Source organism: Marmota marmota, unplaced genomic scaffold (assembly GCF_001458135.2).
Source record: "Marmota marmota marmota unplaced genomic scaffold, marMar, whole genome shotgun sequence".
NCBI lineage: Eukaryota > Metazoa > Chordata > Mammalia > Rodentia > Sciuridae > Marmota > Marmota marmota.
Genome location: NW_026000223.1, coordinates 798,358 through 815,875, shown reverse-complemented (window position 1 = coordinate 815,875; position 17,518 = coordinate 798,358). Strand labels below are relative to the sequence as shown.

The following is a 17,518-nucleotide window of genomic DNA, read 5'->3' as shown; positions in this document are numbered from 1 at the left end:
TTTTTTTTTTTTTTTTTTTTTTTTGGTGGTGGTGGTGCTGGGGATTTGAACCCAGGGCCTCATGTATGCTAGGCAAATGCTCCACAGCTGAGCTACACCTCCAACCTTACTTCATTATTAATGTGAAATAGCATGCTTAAATCCTGAATGTCCAGAATCATCTTATGAAGATTAGATCCTGGTAATATTGAACAATTTTTGTGAGTTGAAGAAAATCTTGTACATTATTCTCTGGGATATGTTGCCAGCTGAAAAAGAAAAGTGATGGTTACTGATGCTTTCATTTTAAAATTTCCCTTGAACAAGGATTAGTGCCAGCCTTGGTGGTCCATTGATAAAGTCTGATGCAGTGATGTAGAAAATAGCTCTTTTCTTTGTGATGATAACAAAGAATGACATGGTTACAGTGGAATATGAGGTTAAGACCCAATTCTAATGACTGAACAAATCATGGTTTTTCATGCCTGTCTGAGCTGATAGGTAAAGAAATTAAGCCAAATGAGAAATAGCATGAACTATTGCTAACGACTAGCTGTTAAATCGGGTAATTTATTGACATGATATGAAAAAATCATATACCTAGGTAGACAAAATGAAGTTGTTTACATTATAAAATTTTGGGGGGGGCTGGGGTTGTAGCTCAGTGGTAGAGCATTTGCCTCATGTGTGAGGCACTGGGTTCAGTTCTCAGCACCACATATAAATAAATGAATAAAATAAAGGTCCATCAACAACTAAAAAAATATATTTAAAAAAAGCTTTTTTTCATTGAGTAATTTTATTTGCAGCATATGCCTTCTGATTTTAATCATGTCCAGAAAAATTTCCTTCTCAGTCTTTTCTTCAGGATAAACACTCTGAAGGACTTTAAATATAGTCCTCCTTTGGTGAAAGCAAAACAATGTGCAAGAAATTGAGAAGACAATCAATGCCCAGTTAATTTTTGTAAATTCGAACTATTTTCTGAATTTAGTTTTTTTCTAATAGAATGGTGCTAAAATCATAGATATAATCATATATATATATACATACATATACATATATATGTATGTATATATAGATATAGATATAGAACTCGAGTCTGTAAGACTAAATAGGAATTTTTAATTGTTTTGATTTCCTTGTTCTCCTTTAAGTAACTGTGATGAAATGCAAACCTCATTTAGGTTGTTAAGAATACTTTGCATATAAACATCTTTTTTCTGTTACTGTCCCTTTATTTCTAACCAGATGTTGTCCAGTACTTCCTTTTCCATATGTTACTTTCGAGTCTAAATTTCTTTCATAATATTGACCCTGGGAAGATGTCCTATACATTACAGATTGATTGCTTTCTAGGGAATGGGAGAACTAAGCCTAGACTTAGTTTGCTGTTGTGTCTTTTGTAACCTGGGTCAGTTTATCATCTGTTATAAAACTATCCTTTGGCTGAGATACTTTTGAGATCAAAAGAATTAAACAATCCTGAGTAGCAACCTGTGATTAAGATTACTGATTTTAGGACCCTTTTTTTTTTTTTTTGTGTGTGTGTGTGTGTGTGTGTGTGTAGATAGGGATCTTAACCCTGTTTCTGCTTTCAAGCAGTGCTCCTGCCTCAGCTTCTCTAATAACTGAGACTATAGGCATGTACTACTATGTCCAACTAAGAGACACTTTGGTGGGGTGGTCAGAGAAAACCCTCCAAATTCTTCATTATGTGATTTGCTTTTATAATCAAAAAGGATTTTGTAGGGGTTGGCATAGCTCAGTGCTGGAGCCCCTGGCTTCAATCCTCTGCACCGAAGGAAAAAGAGATTTTGCAGGAGTTAGAGAGCATAGTCCCCAAAACCCAAAAACTGTCCTTATCTTTTCCACCAAGTTTGAGAGATTAGACAACTGTAAGGTTAAAAGGAACATTCCTGAGACTGCCCTCACTTCTGCACCAATTTCAAGTGGATTCCCCAAATCACTCTTAGGTTGAGTCATTCATAGGAAAGATTCAACTCACTAAATGCTTTCTACTCAAAATTGAGGTTTATTATCATAATTGGGAAAGAATACAACAGAGGCATAGAAGTCCAAGAGGGTCTGTTTGCTTTTTCCATTTCCTCTAGAAGCAGATATTATACCAAGTTACCCAAAATCTTTAAATCAAAGTCCCCAGGCAGAGACATTCTTTATCAAACTGGACATTCTAGGGTCAAAGGCCAAATCTCTCTTTGGGCGAAGCTAATTCTTCACTACATAGATTTTTATTTTATAACAAATAGTAGGTGACAAGACCTTCAGTACATTAAATGAAATATGATACCAAAATACATGGAGAAAACACAGATTTATCAGAATCATAGAGTGGGTGCAACATGAATGTTTATTAGTCGGCATATTGTTTTGTTTCATTTTACATTTTATCTTTTCTTGATTCTACAAATTCTTTGATGATTAGAAAAGTCATTTTTAAATTTTAAATATTGGGGCTGGGGTTGTAGCTCAGTGGTTGAGCCCTTGCCTAGAATGTGTGAGGCACTGGGTTCAATTTTCAGCAACACATATAAATAAATAAAATAAAAGTCCATTGACAACTAAAAAAATATTTAAAATAAATATTCTTTATCAGTTTGGGGAGTTTTTTTGGTCATTTTTAATATCCAAGTTTTATCATTTTTATGTAGTCAGATTGTCCCATCTTTCCCTTAAATTTTAAACGTGCACAAAAAATCACCTGGAAAACAAATATAAATTAGAGGTTCCTTGACTCCATCCCAGAAACTGATTGACTATGTCTTGGGGAGATTTTTAAAGAACGTCACAGTTATTATGATGTACAGATTCCAGATTGCAGTTTGAGATTGCTACTTGATATATGGTAAAATTCTGATAAATATACTCATATTTTTCTTTCTTTTTTTATTTATTTCTTACTTTTATTTTGTTATTTTTAGGGTAATTTTTGAAAATAAAATGAGGCCTGGGAATACATCTCAGTGGTAGAGTACTTGCCTCGCACACTTCTCCAAAATTAAAATTTTTTTTTTTTGATACTTCTTTGTAAATAAAAAACTGATCAAGGACAGCTTGAATGCTGAGCATGTTAGCACATGCCTTGAGAGGCTTTGTCAGGAGGATCTTGAAGACTTAACCTGGGCAATTTAGCAAGACTTTGCCTCAAAAAAGACAGCTTGAGGGGCTGAGGTTGTGGCTCAGTGGTAGAATGCTTGCCTTGCATGTGTGAGGCACTGGGTTCCATCCTTAGCACCACATAAAAAATAAAGTTATTGTGTTCATCCACAATTTAAAAAAAAAAAAAAAAGACAGCTTGAACAATGCTTGCCTTTCCATCATATAATTTATGAGATAGAATATGTCTTTTCTATGTGGTGATAAACTGCCATACTCCCTAAGTTTGGATCAGCTTTCAACATTTTCTCCTTTGTGTTTTCATTGTTGTGAAATATCTCTGAAAATTGCTTTAATGAGATTTTTGCCCCCTTGTCATTTCCTCTGGAATATCTTCACCCTTTTATCACAACCACCTTCCTCATTTGTGTCAATATATTTGCATTTTTATTTATTTATCTCAATGGTTTATTTTTAATGCTAAGTTTCCAGCTGTATATCTAGAGTTTCTAATGGCAGCACTGTCAACATTCCTACAGTTAGCTATTTTATATACTTTAGATTTGAATTTCATTTCCTTATGCTACTACTTTTCATTTCTTGTTGCATTGTAATCATTGGCCAAATCCCTCTTTTGAATATCCATTTTTGTAAAATGTCACATGAATTTATTACGACAAGATAAGGAGGCAACACAGTTACACTTTTTGTTGTCTCTGTGTGAACTTAATAACAGATCCACAATGACCTCACAGGCTTTGAAAGAAGTGAAGTCATTGATCATGATGTACACCCATACTTTATTTGATGCTTTGTAGACTAGTGGCAAAATTTTTCCTTTTATGAAAGCTAAAGAATGCTTGTTGTTGAGGACTCCATTGGGATTCCACAGTATTTCACATTTGATTCCCCTCCTCAGGTTTTAAAAATTGAGATACAATTTAAATGCTATAAAAATCACCCTTTTTAAAATACACAGTTCAGGGCTGGGGATGTGGCTCAAGCCGTAGCGCGCTCGCCTGGCATGCGTGCTGCCCGGGTTCGATCCTCAGCACCACATACAAACAAAGATGTTGTGTCCGCCGAGAACTAAAAAATAAATATTAAAAAATTCTCTCAAAAATAAAATAAAATAAAATACACAGTTCAGTAGTTTCAAAATTCTTCAGAAAAAAAAAGTTTCTTCCATATTCACAGCATGTATTTATACTTCGTTTCTTTTTATGACTGAATAAAATCCATTGTATAAGATAGCATGGTGGTAGCTTTTATAGTTATTACCATCTGGAATTTGTTTTGAAGTTTTAAAAGTTATATTTTCAGATTGAAAAGCTATTTATTTATTGCTTTATTTACAGTACTGGGGGTTGAACCTAGACTTCACATGTGCTAGACGCTCTACCACTGAGCCCTTTATTATATTGAGACAGTTTTGCTAAGTTGCCCAAATTGTCCTCAGTCCTCCTGCCTCGGTCTTCAGCGTTACTGGGATTATAATTATGCCCCACCACACTTAGCCATGATTTATTTTTTTAAATTGTCAAGCATGTCAGAAATTTGGGGAAGAACCAGGCATGGTGGCACACACCTGTAAACTCAGCAGACTCAGGAGACTGAGTGAGACAGGAGAATTGCAAGTTTGAGGCCAGCTTAGGCAATTTAAAGAGGCCTTGTCTCAAAATAAAAAGGATTAGGGATGTAGCTCAGTAATAGAGAGTGCCTGGATTCAATTCACAGTACTACAACAGCAACAAAATAGAAAAAAGAAGTGTGGGAAAGCAAATACTTTGCACTGTTGGTGCCCAACTTCCCTCTCTACTGCCCTCCTACTTCAACATTTTTGTATCTACCAAGCTTACTGTGGGATAGAGGGATGGTTGTGGTGTATAGTTTAAGAACCTGGGGTCATAGGTATCACCTCCTAAAACTTTTTTACCTTTATCTTGGTTTATATACATACGTGTATCTCAGTTTTTTCAAATTTTGAAATGATATGACTTTTATGTATTTCCAAACCTTGATATCATGTAGCATACAAATACTTAATGTTGTTTAACTGCAAAGAAAGCTTCATTTCCTTGTATTAAAAATTTAAAAAAGGTCAATTCCTATATGTGGAAGAGCTTGTAATTAGGAAGGCAAGAACTTTGCTCATATTAGCTTAGTCCTGGAGTGCTTTTAACTTAATCTACTATCATCTGTTCCAGAGATCAGTCTGTTCTGTGGCTTGATTTCAAGGAAATTGCTTGGAGAGTAAAAAATAACCTAAAATGTATTATAGCAGTCCATTTGTGTATAAATAGAAGGGAAAGAAGAATTTCTGAACTGTCAAAAACAAATATGGTCTCAGTGGCTGGGGACACTGAGACAGGAGGATTGTGAGTTCAAAGCCAGCCTCAGCAAAAGCGAGGCACTAAACAACTCAATGAGACCTGCCTCTAAATAAAATACAAAATAGGGCTGGGGATGTGGCTCAGTGGTCAGCCCCAGAGATCTATCCTCAGTACCCCCGCCCCCCGCCCCCCAAAAAATACAATGTTACTTGTTGGAAGATCAGCAGACAAGTGTATTTAAATACTTTGCATTCCTAAAATATGAATAGAAGGGAATAAAAAGTATTTCATTTTTCTTTTTATATGCAAATATCATTCCCAAAGCTTCATTTCTCATTTCAGTTTGTAAGACATACTGAATTTTGTAGAAGCAAAAAAAGAATATTTTGTTGACTGCATGGTGGCACATGCCTATAATTCCAACTACTTGGGAGGCAGATAGGAGAGTGGTAAGTTCAAGGCCAGCCTGAGAAACTTAGACCCTGTCTCCGAAAAAGGCTGAGGTTGTAACTCAGTGTTAGAGCACCCCTGGGATCATTTCCAAGTATGGTAAAAAGAAAGAAAATGACTGTGGGTGGGTGAGTGTGGTGTATGCTGGGGAACAAACCCAGGGCCTCACATATGCTAAACATGCACTCTGAACTACACCCTCAGCCCCAAGATTATTTCTTAAATTTGTGAAAAGGGAAATAAATTTGAATGGATAGGCAAATAGGAATATAGGATATGCAGCAATAATTTCTTTCTTTCTGTCTAGATATATCTCTGCTAAATGTCATATAGCATCACTACAGTCTACTTTGCAGATTTAATTTGGTCTTATCTGTGTCTCAGAGATTAGGCTAAGTCACATTAAAAAGCATTCATTAAAAATTAACAGAATTATAAATTGTGCAGAAAAGAGTTAACATAGCAATTTTGAGATTGCTATCTATAGAAAGTTCTTGTTGCAAGGTTCCCCTTAGCTGGTTCCTGGAAAGTTGGATTTTAGGATAATTCCTATCATTCCCTGTTAGGAATAGCTCACTGTGCTTAAAATGTTTGTATGGAGAGTCTGGAATCTTGATATTAATGAGGCAGAGGACACTGATGAGATAGCCCTCAATTACAAATCACAGACACTGGATCTTTATGGTGCTTCCCTGTTTCACTCAGGTCACAGCAAGGGAATTACGTGCATTCTTCCTGACTGCATTGGGACTCTTAAAGCTTGCACTGGTACCCTTAGGGCTTTGCTCATGTGCCTTTTCCCTTTGCCTATTTTGTTTTATGTCCTTTTACTGTAATAAATTATACCTATGAATACAAGAATATATTTTGTTTTATGAATCTTCAAGTGAACCACTGTTGAACCTGGGTAAGGTCTTGGAAATCCCAAACATACAAGACTTTTACATTGAGAACTAAAAATAGAACATGAACTATGGTTAACTTCTGCCAATCTAACACATTCTTTCCCTGAAGGCAAACTAAATTCATCTTGCTATAACAAATCTGAATAAAGGGTGTTTATTATGATCAAGTGTTTAAAAAACATGAGGGTATCTGTACAGTGAATATAAAATATTCTGGGGAGGACTGGCTCACATTGGCTCAGCAGAGTACTTTATTCACACTATATAGATAAAAAGCTAAACAAGTATTATTATAAAGCTCATTCACGTGTGTTTTTTTCTATATCATATATCTTGACCCATCTCTTAGCACCTGTGTACGGTTAAGATAACTATATACCCTGAAAAGAACAATTGAGTAATAATACTTTCGTGCTTTTAATTTCTGTATTTGAAAGTAAGGCAGTAAATGGTTGTATATGAAGGAGATTTCCATTCTAGAGTTGAAATTCTCTGTTGAGCATTGCTTTGGTTTGTTTTGATAGTAATAGAAGACATCAACTCGAATTGAACTTTCTAATCTATGCTGTTCAATTTGACTGTTTTGTTTGCCTTTCTTTTTTGCAGTACTGGGAATTGAATCCAGGGCTTCCCACACTGAGCTACATTTCCACCCCTTTTTATTTTTTATTTGGAGGCAAGGTCTCTTGAGTTTACCTGCCTCAGCCTCCCTAGCTTCTGGGATAGCCATTTTGATTTTTTTTTTTTTAAATAATACTGGAAGCTGTCTTATGGAATAGCTTGATTTCTAGTAAAAATATTGTTTCGGTTGTGATAATGAACATTTCTGAATCATCTTGTCAAAACTCTGTAGGAAATGGGGCTGGGGTTGTGGCTCAGAGGTAGAACGCTTGCCTGAGGCATGCATGAGGCACTGGGTTCAATCCTTAGCACCACATAAAAATAAAATAAAGGTATTGTGACCACTTATAACCAAAAAATAAATAAACCTCATCTCTATCATTAAAAACCTATTTTTAAAATAAATAAAAAATAAAAATAAAAAATAAAAAAAACTGTAGGAAAAGCTAGTATGAACTCTTCAGCTTTGTCCCTTCTACCCCCTATATCTCTGATACCAGATACAGTGCCTAGAGGTGTATCTTTTATTTATATAAAATGGCAATTCTGCTTTTTACAAATAGGAAAAAAAGATAGGTGGGAAGAATCTGCTGTTCCGATGGCCCTTGAGAAGCTGAACAGTTCTGGGCTTTTTGTTAATTGAGAAAAATAATTTCTCAGTTTAAGGACCTCTCTGAGCAATATGATAATGAAATAATGTGACTTTCTGCACAGCTAAGAATCAGCTCTCAGAGAATTTCATTTTGTAAAAGTAGCTGTTTTTAGATTATACTTAGAGAAGAGAGTACTTCATATTTTAGAGATGTAGGTTTATGGATACCTAGTCTAAATAAAGAAATAGAAGGATTTAAAGACGTTAATTGTACACAATTAGATTGGGACTGAGGAGAACCCATGTTTTCTGGAAGATTTGTACATATAATTTCGTTCTAATTATAGGCTAGTAAAAGAAAAGTATGGACTTCATTATTCGTACCCTTGGTATGAAGTCTACTAGGCTAATTTAAGCAGAAAGGGCGATTATTGGAAGAATATTTGATAACCTGGAATCAACAGAAAAGCTGCAGGTGCTGGGGTCATGGCTCAGTGGTACAGTGCTTGCCTAGCAAGTGTGAGGCACTGGGTTCAATCCTCAGCACCACATAAAAATATATAAAGGAATTATATCCGTCTACAACAAAAAAATAAAAACTGGAGACCCAATTTTGGGAATTTTGCAGAAATAAGGGAGATTAAAATCAAAATCATACTTTAGAGACATTTTAGAATACAGTGTTGGACAATAGTTTAAAAATATTCCTCTGGAATAGAACTTGGCATTCACTACTTCTTGGAGTCACTTCAAATTAAAAGCATGGGCGAAGTGCATCCAATTGGTTTAAATAAATCTGAGGCTAGAGTAACTTTGTGATTCTTACAGTGTATATACTAAGGCTTATTTTTTTATTATTATTTTTCTAATTAGTTACACATGACAGTAGAATGCATTTTGATACATCATACATAAATGGAACATAACTTCTTATTCTTCTGATTGTACATGATGTAGAGTTACGTGGGTCGTGTAATCATATATGCACATAGGGTGATAATGTCCTATTTATTCTACTATCATTCCAATCCCCATACCCTCTCTTGACTCCCTTCTAATCCAAAGTATATCTATCCCTCACCTTATTGTGAATTAGCATCTGCATATCAGAGAAAACATTTGGTTGGTTTTGGTTTTTGAAATAAAAACCTTTCTATATATGCCAAGCTGGCTTGAATTTGTGATCCTCCTACTTCAGCCTCCTGAGTAGTTGGGATTATAGACCCAGTATGCATACAAGTCTTACTGTGATTTTATTTCTTAAATCACAATATTCTAAATTTGTACTTGGATTAGTGCAATAGGCTATTACTAATAGCTACTAGCAAACAAGTTGAAGTGAATAGGAATACACATCTTTATAGAAATGTAAACCGTATGGTCTGTTTTCTTTCATGTTGACGTGCAGATCAAGAAATCAGAGGAATTAATCTAGTGATTTATCCTCTTTAAATGTATTTATGACTACAAAGAGTTTTGCATGTGTGAATCTGTATTATTGATATTTACTACATTGGACAACTAAAACTGAAATTTAAAAAAAAAATCTTTAAACCAGGTATAGTGGCACATGCCTGTAATTCCAGCTACTCAGAAGGCAGTGGAGGATCCCAAGTTCAAGACTAGCCTCAGCAACTTAGTGAGATCCTGTCTCAAAATAGAAAGTAAAAAAGGTTGGGGGTTGGAGTTCTTTGGTAAGGTAAAGTGCCCCTGAGTTCAATCCCTAGTACTACAGAGGGAAGAGGAAAAACATATACTTATAAAATAGTAGTATTTTTTAAATGCATTATATTTGAAGATTTTACAATAATGTATGCCTGTATACTGTGAATAAATGCAATTTTGTCAATAAAGCTTCATAGTCAAATTATTAAGTTTTGGAACTACTAAAAGCAAAGCCATGGGTTGGGGTTGTGGCTCAGTGGTAGAGCGTTTGCCTCTCATGTGTGAGGCACAGGGTTAGATTCTCAGCATCACATTTAAATAAATGAATAAAAAGAAAGTCCATTAACAACTAAAAAAAAAATTTTAGAAAAAGGCAAAGCCACCAATATTGTAGAAAATATCTTTATAAGTGGACTTGAAAAATCAACTTTCGATGTTAAAATATAGGAAAATACAAGTTTAAATTACAAGTTAGTTGGTATAAATAGTTACATGCTTTCTTCTATTTAACAATTTAGACAAAGCTAATTCAAAGCCTTATATTCTCAAAAGCTCTTATATAATTAGTTCATTGGAATATTCCAAAAATATGGCCTTTTAATTTTGACTGAATCAATGATTTTAAGTTGGGACTGTCAAAGTCAGGTTGTTTGAGACTAGAGAGCTTAGTTATCTTTTTTATCTCTGATGCCTGGCCTATAGCCAACACCTGACAAATGTTTATTACATGAATACATATACCCTATTCTTTAAGGAGTGTTTTGATGTGTCAAATTATTGTTGTGTATGGTGTTCATCAAAGCAAATGCTTTACCATTATGATGATAATAACTATTGTCCTGTCCAGGTACTATTACCACTGTTCTTGGTAATATTTCCTTTAGTAGATTTTAAAGTAGAATTAGCTTGTTAAGTTCTGAATATCATATAACCAGAAGATTCTGTTTTAACTTCTCCTGCGAAATGTTAGTTATTTCTTCCTGTTTGACTTGAAAAATGAATTATCTGATACTTGATAACCAAATAATAATTATTTTACTAATTTCCAGTTTCACTGTCATTATGATATTTTTTCTGGTTCCATTGCAGGAGGTTATATTGCTCTTGAAAGATCTCTGCTTATTGTTTTTCTGTCTTCCAGGTATTATACCATACTGAGATCTATTTGACTATGGGATTTGGCTTCTGTATCTTGGTTCTTATGTTAAGAATATTTTCTTTACCTCCTGGTGCATTGATACTCTGGCTAAACCTGGGGCTGTACTGTACTCTATGATCAAAGCCAGCAATCTGGAGAAACTAACATAAGAGCTTCTTAGTGTGGAACTCCAAGATGGTTTTCCTCTTTTTTTTTTTTTGTCCTTTATGGTTCTGTAAATTAAACCCAGAGGCACTTCACCCATGAGTCCCATTCCCCAGCCCTTTTTACTTTATTTTTTAATTTTGGGACAGGATCTCACTAAGTTACTTAGGGCCTTGCTAATGGTTTTCCCAGAAGAGGTGATCAGATAGTTTTGTGACTTGCCTTTCTTGGTTATATATTAAATAATCTTTATATCAAATATACTTTAATAATATTTGTATTGGTTACTTAGCATACCATGTTTATCTTCTTAATTATTCAGTGGACATTGTAGTTCCCAATTATTTTCTCTTAAATGCAAACATCCTTGTTCTGATACCCATACATATATATATATATTTTTTTTTTTTAGAGAGAATTTTAATATTTATTTTTTAGTTATCGGCAGACACAACATCTTTTTTTTGTATGTGGTGCTGAGGATTGAACCCGGGCCGCACGCATGCCAGGCGAGCGCACTACCGCTTGAGCCACATCCCCAGCCCACCCATACATATTTATACATATTTATATTTATACATATTTATACATACTTATCCATACAGATTTATTCATAGATAGCATAAATGTCTAGAAATGGAGTTGCTTGCTCCAGTAGTGTAACCATGTATCACTTAAGAGTTAGTTTGGAGCCCAGTGCCATGTAAAACCCTGCTAAGGCAGGTGGATCACAAGTTTGAGGACAGTCTTGGCAATTTTGTGAGACCCTGTCTCAAATTTTAGAAGATTAGGGATATAGCTCGGTGGTAGAATGCCCCAGCACCCCCTCCCCCATATACCCCTCCCCAGCAAAAAAAAAAAAAGAGTTAGATTTGGACTTTGTAACAGAAACTGCAGAGCTCTGGTACCATATGGCAGCCTTACAAAGTTCAGGAAACCAAGATTCTTTCTGTATTTTGTTTTGGGTTTTTGTGTGTATCTGCTATAATAAGTTACCATAAACTAGATGACTTAACAAAGCAGAATTTATTCTTTTGCAGTTCTGAAGTCTGGAAGACCAAAATCGAGGTGTTGTTAGGGTTATATTCCCTTTGCGAAGTCTAGAAGAGACTCTGTTCTTTGCCTCTTATAGCTTCTGGTGGCTGATTATATCACTTCAGACTACATCTGTTTTCACATTGCCATCTCTGGAAAGGCCAGTCCCCAAACTCCCTTAGCCTCTCTTTTATAAGGATACAAATAAGCTGGACCTGATGGCATGCACCTATAGTCCTAGCTATTTGGGAGGCTGAAGCAGGAGGATCACTTTAGTACAGGCCAGCCTGAGTAATATATGGAGACCCTGTTTCAAAAAAAGAAACAAAAGGATAGATATATATATGATTTCATTTAGGATCCACCAGGATAATCCAGGATAAACTCTGTCAAAATCCTTAATTTCATCTTTTGTCATAGGAAGTAGTCTTCATAAATTCCAGGGATTGGGAAAATATATCTTTGGGGAGAACAGTTTTGGTCTTCTGCATCTTCCCATACTCTGCCATTGCTAGGGAGCTGCCCATTTCAGGAAATAGGCTAGAGAGTGGTAAAGGGTATGATATTAGTTGGAGCCTTTGGAGGGTGACTAAGTCATGATGGTGCTGCCCTTGTATATGAAATTAGTGTTTTTATAAGAATAGACGCAAGAAACATGATTGATTTCTCTTTGCCACATAATAATACATACTCCACTGCAAACCAGGAATAGACCCTCAACAGGAACCAAGTTGGGTGGCACCTTTATCTTTCACTTATCAGCTTTCAAAACCATGAGGAATACATTTCTGTTACTTAAGCCACCCAGTATAGTGTTTATTATTGTATCTTAAATTGGCGAAAAAGCTGGGAAAGGTCATCTTTTAGCTGGGAATATGGCTGTCTTGAATATAATTAATTTAATTATTGAAAAAGAAGAGTAGAATGGATATTGAGGTAGATAAGCTAACAGTTTTTGCTTTAGAACATGTTAACATTTTGTTAGCTACTGCAAATTGCTTTCCAAAGAAAATGTATGAATATACATTCCCACTAATAGGGTGTGAAAGTAGATTTGCTAATGATGGGTAATTTTCATTTTTGTTAATGTTTCAGGTGGAAGAGAAGCACAATTCTTAGTCACGGTTCCCATTTTTTGCCACATATGGATCACATTACTTTGATGTGATCTAACCAATATCAAGTATAATGGATAGTTGCCTGTTTCCCTTCCTGACATTGATAATGATATGAACATCAAATGTACACATCCACTAGGAGGCAAAGGGACAGGAAGGAATAAATAGCCCCCCCCCCAAAAAAAAAAAAAACCATGAAAAAATAAGTAGCCAAACAAAAAGAAGGCACAACTTAGGGCACTGTTCCTCTATATATTGCCCTCCAAGAGATTTTGATGAGACAGCAAAAGCCGAAGGGTTTTTATTAACTTCTTCAAATCTATGGGGAGAGACAGTTAACTGGGATCTTTAACTCGTTCCTTGTGTCTGAGAAATAGTGGAAGTAGCTCATGGGGAGAAATAAGGAGTGAGTATGGGCCCTTCAGTGACAGAATTGAATGCAGTGAAACTGCAAATTTTCGAGAGTATTCACCTTTGCAATTGAGTGAGCTCTTAGAAAACCTCATAAGTGAGCACGGTTTGTAGGCATTCAGATCCCATACTCCTCCCTTCCACGATTTGGGGGAGAAGAAACCAGTCTCAGATGTAGTATTGCAAGAATCAGTAATAAGACTCACTATATTGGAGTCAATAGAAGATTTAGACAGCAACAAATTAATGGCAAATAATTTGTAGTAAGAAAGGACTATAGCTTGGGAAGCCATATACAAGAACTAAAAAAAAAAAAAAAAATCAAGCCTTTCCTAAAGGAGGAATTCCCCTGCATCTGAAATCATATATGCAATAATTCATTAGAATGTCAATAAAGTACAAGAAGTTAAAAGACGGTAACATAAGAAAATGAAAGGAATTGAGGGTAGTAGCAGTACTAATACTACAAAAGAAACTGACTAGAGGTATCTGAACCTTATTCTGACAATGGCAGAACTGGGAGAGGGGGATGAAACTGAGTTAACAGTGCCTGGTCGCTGTTGAACCTCAGAAGGCGCAAATAACTGCACAGGTTCATCACCTCATGGAGCTCTATGCAAGGATAAATTTGCGGCGAAGTCAGGATCTACTAGAGATTCTAGCTGTGTGCACTGCTTCATTGACACTATTCTTGCCATCACCAGTTGATTTGCCCAGATTATACAGAAAGGAGGGCAATAGACTATCCCCTGAGAGAATGATAGAACAGCAAAGGACTTGTTACAAGAAGATGGATGTGCCAGTGGGCTAGAGTTGAATAGACTGTTAGCAGTTTTTTTGGTGCTAAAAGTAACTGATCAAATGTTCAAAAAGTGAAACTGTTTATTTATTTGGAATTCAGAAATTCCAGGTTGTATCACACCAGTTATTCAATTATTCCTTTTGCACCATCCAAAAAATAAAAGAAACAAAAGTAGGTATGATGGCAAAAAAAAAAAGAGGGGGGAGAGGGTAGTTAAAAGTAGGGGGTACAAAAAAAAGAAGATGGACAGTTGGGGATGTAACTCAGTAGCAGAAAGAAGCTCTAGTAGGTTCAACCCTCAGCACTAATAAATTGTATAAATAGTTTTCAAAAAGGATGGAGAGGAAAATATAGTGGTATATTAGAAACCAAAGATTAAAATTTACTGAGCTGTTTTTAACTGAAGCAGCTAAGAACAACAGTGGCTTCAAATAGAAATCAAGGGAAAGGGGCTAGGGATGTGGCTCAAGTAGTAGCGCTCTCTCTTGGCATGCGTGAGGCACTGGGTTCAATCCTTAGCACCACATAAAAATAAGGATATTATGTCCATCTAAAGCTAAGAAATAAATATTTAAAAAAAGAAATCAAAGGAAAGAAATATTTAATAAAGAGCAAAAACCAGAGTAGTGAGAAATAATATAATTAATTGAATGCTGCTTATTTATAAAGATGGAATAAATATCTGGGAAGTTTAATCAAGTAAAATAGTGGTGGCACAAATGAAGACTGTTAAAGAGATTTTTTTTTAATCGCAGTGTTAAGTGTAGCTATCTGATAAAATTTTAAATGGACAGTTTGCTTAAGAAATACTAAAATTGGGGGCTGGGGCTGTAGCTCAGTGGTAGAGCACCTGCCTCGCACGTGTGAGGCACTGGGTTCGACCCTCAGCATCACATAAAAGTAAATAAATAAAGATATATTTAAAAAAATACTAAAATTGACTAAAGAAGACACAGAATATCTATTTACATGTAACTAATCATTAAAGAAGTTAAATTGGAAACCTATTTTTTCCAGAGGAAGAAAGAAGGAAAGTTTTGTACTTTACTTTATGAAGTTAATGATACCTTGATAAATCAAAACACTAGACAAGTTTGGCAAAGTGTAGAACTTTTTGTCCTGGGGATTAACTCAGGGCCTTGCTTATACTAAGCATATATTCTACCAGTGAACTATACCCCCAGCTCGAGTATAGATTTTTGCTCTTAAGAACATAGATGGAATAGAATCGGCTGTGTATTTTTAAAAATAATTTATGATCAAAGAGTATCCTAGGAATGCAGGAATAACATTAGAAAATCGAAGACTGATTTGACAGTACCAAAATAGATGCCATCAGGTGAATATTACTTTGTAACTAAAATTGTGGTAATTCTAGGAAGAGCTTCCTTAACTTAATATGGGCAGTGCCAACCAGTTAAATAGATTTTAGTTTACAAGAGCATTGTGAAAAAAATCTGATTTTAAGAAATATAGGCTGGGAATGTGGCTCCTTCTTAGTGTTTGTCTAGCATACACAAGCCTTGGGTTTGATACCCTCACCACCACACACATATAGGAGAGAAGATGTGTGTGTGTTTTAAGACAGGAAAAAGAACACAAAATTTATTACATGCCTAAGGCAAGGAAGTATTAGACCAAGAAGTACTTTTTAAAATACCAGAAGAATTACGTCACAACAAAGAAAGGGGCTATGTTTTGAGAATCGAATCATTAGGTGATTTCACCATGGAAATATCTAGAGTATACTTAAAATCAAGATTAACTTGAGAAAATTGGTACAATCAAGAATGCGGTAAACAGAAGATGTATGAGATTGTTGCTGATAGAGTACTGTTTCACAGTAAAATTTTAGAGAAGTATACTCTTAAAATAACAAAAACATTGAATATATAAACCAGTAACAGTCATTTATTATATTACATAATGTGACTGGCAGCATGGTAGGTTTATTTATACCACCATCACCACAAATACATGAGTGATCCATTGTGCTGTGATGTTTTGACAGCTACCTTGTCCCTCAGTTGACCTATCATAGGAGTTTTTCACCTCTATTATAATCTCTCAGAACCACTTAAATACACAGTCTGTCACTAACCAAAAGGTCTTCAGGCAGTGCGTGGTTATTTTCCATCAGTAACAACAAGTACACATTATTACAACTATTAAAAATGATAATAAACAATAAAGGAAATCTATAACAAAGGATGAAAGTATTCATCAATGAAAAATATAGTATTTAATACATAAATTCTGTACTTCAGCGCCTCCTAATGGTATACTCTAATTTAACTCTGAATATAAAATTGTAGATTAAAGAAGTCCAAGGTTAGGGGATGAAGGTGTAGCTGAAGTGGTAGAGTGCTTTCCTAGTCCATGGTCAGACCATGGGTTCAATCCCCACCATCAAAAGAAGCTGAAGTGAAGGTTGTTTTATGAATCAATGTGAGAATTTGTGGAATACCAGACATGGTAGTGCATGTCTGTAATCCCTTGAAAGGTTGAGGCAGAATTGCAAGTTCAAAGCCAGCCTGGGCAATTTTGTGAGACCCTGTCTCAAAACCAAAAAAAAAAAAAAAAAAAAGAAAGAAAAAAAAAGATTAGGGATAAGTATATAGCTTACTGGTAAGCTCTTGACTAACATGTGTGAATTCAATCCCCTGTAACAGCCCCCCCCCCCAAAAAAAAATTATACAAGAACTTGAGTGATTATGAATTTTTTCATGGACCTTTTAAACTTGTAAATAAGATTATTCTTTTTAAAACACAGCTTTATTGAAAGAAAATTTCTATACTATATAATTAATTCATTTAGAATATACAATTCAGTAGCTTTTAATACACTCGTATATTATGTGAGTGTCTGTCACAATAGTAGAATGTTTTCATTACCCCCAAAAGAAACTTTATATTCCTTAGCTGTTACTCCCTAGTTCCTCTAGTTCTCTACCTCCCATTTACTTTCTATCTCTACAGATTTACCTATTTTGGTTATTGCATGTAAATGTACCTTATGTCATGACCCTTTGTGACTGACTTGTATTACTTAACACAATGTTTTCAAAATTACAGCATATATTAGTAGTTTCTTTCTCTCTTCTCTCTTCTCCCCCTGAACTTTTTCCCCAAGGTACTAGGGGTTTGAACCCAGGAGCATTTTATCATTGAGTTACATCCCCAGCCT

At 35.2% G+C, this 17,518-nt stretch overlaps 1 protein-coding gene, 1 long non-coding RNA gene and 1 pseudogene across 2 annotated transcripts in view; 2 read left to right on the top strand and 1 right to left on the bottom strand.

The window, feature by feature from the left end:
* The window catches only part of LOC125613221, a 12,508-nt gene extending 3,820 nt beyond the window's left edge, over nucleotides 1–8,688 (bottom strand). The window contains exons 1-2 of the long non-coding RNA XR_007343722.1: nucleotides 8,677–8,688; nucleotides 7,841–7,851 (exon numbers count right to left, since the gene is read on the bottom strand). This is a non-coding gene — a long non-coding RNA (uncharacterized LOC125613221). The remainder of the gene's footprint in view (nucleotides 1–7,840; nucleotides 7,852–8,676) is intronic.
* Nucleotides 1–17,518, top strand: part of Ppp2cb (protein phosphatase 2 catalytic subunit beta) — a 33,716-nt gene that overhangs the window by 3,949 nt on the left and 12,249 nt on the right. The window lies entirely within an intron of this gene.
* Nucleotides 11,464–16,889, top strand: LOC125613220 (annotated as a pseudogene).